We start from the raw sequence: 731 nt of genomic DNA, 5'->3' as shown, positions 1-731 counted from the left end.
CTTGTTTAAGAGCCTGAAGGGCAGTCTGTATCTAACGTTCATTAGAAGGTTCTATCTGGCGTTGTTGTTGAGGCATCACGTAGGAAGGTAGAGTTTGGTGGGGGCTTGGCAAAAGTGATCCACGAGCCCGGGTGATCCACAAGCCTGTGAGGTACGTTACTAAAGTATTATATTAAAGAAGAAGTAAGAGAAGGGAAAAAAGAAGAGAAAGTAGTAATTTAAATTAAAAAAGCTATAGGAGATTCTATTCTATGGCTAAAGAAGGTCTAAAGAAAGGAAAAGCTAGTATAGAATATATAGAAGCTAAAGAGTATTAGACTACAGCTATAGCTACTATAGTAAGCAAGCTAAAAAGGTATTATAACTTATATTAATAGTAAGTCACTAGCTAGAATAGTACTTATTATTATCTAGCGCAAGAGTGGGCAGTAGTTAGGCTGGCGGATGGGTAGGGTATGCTTTTTTACGTTTTGGCTTATAGCTTCTTAACTAGCAGAGATACGCTTACATAATCTATTATTCAATAGAAGCGCCTAGTATTGCGCCTTCTAATAAAAAAAGAATTAGCTTATTCTACCTAGTATTAGCTAAGTTATCAACACTACCTAGCAAAGTATTGTAACGGTCTAGACTCTAAAGCTAAAGAAGAGCTAGAGCTAGCCGGTTACATTAGCTTAGCCGGCTTGGCTAAAGCTGGATATATATTATCTACGCAGTTAACTAGACGTCTA

Source organism: Didymella exigua (genome assembly GCF_010094145.1).
Source record: "Didymella exigua CBS 183.55 unplaced genomic scaffold M421scaffold_117, whole genome shotgun sequence".
NCBI lineage: Eukaryota > Fungi > Ascomycota > Dothideomycetes > Pleosporales > Didymellaceae > Didymella > Didymella exigua.
Note: the sequence above shows the minus strand (reverse complement) of the source record.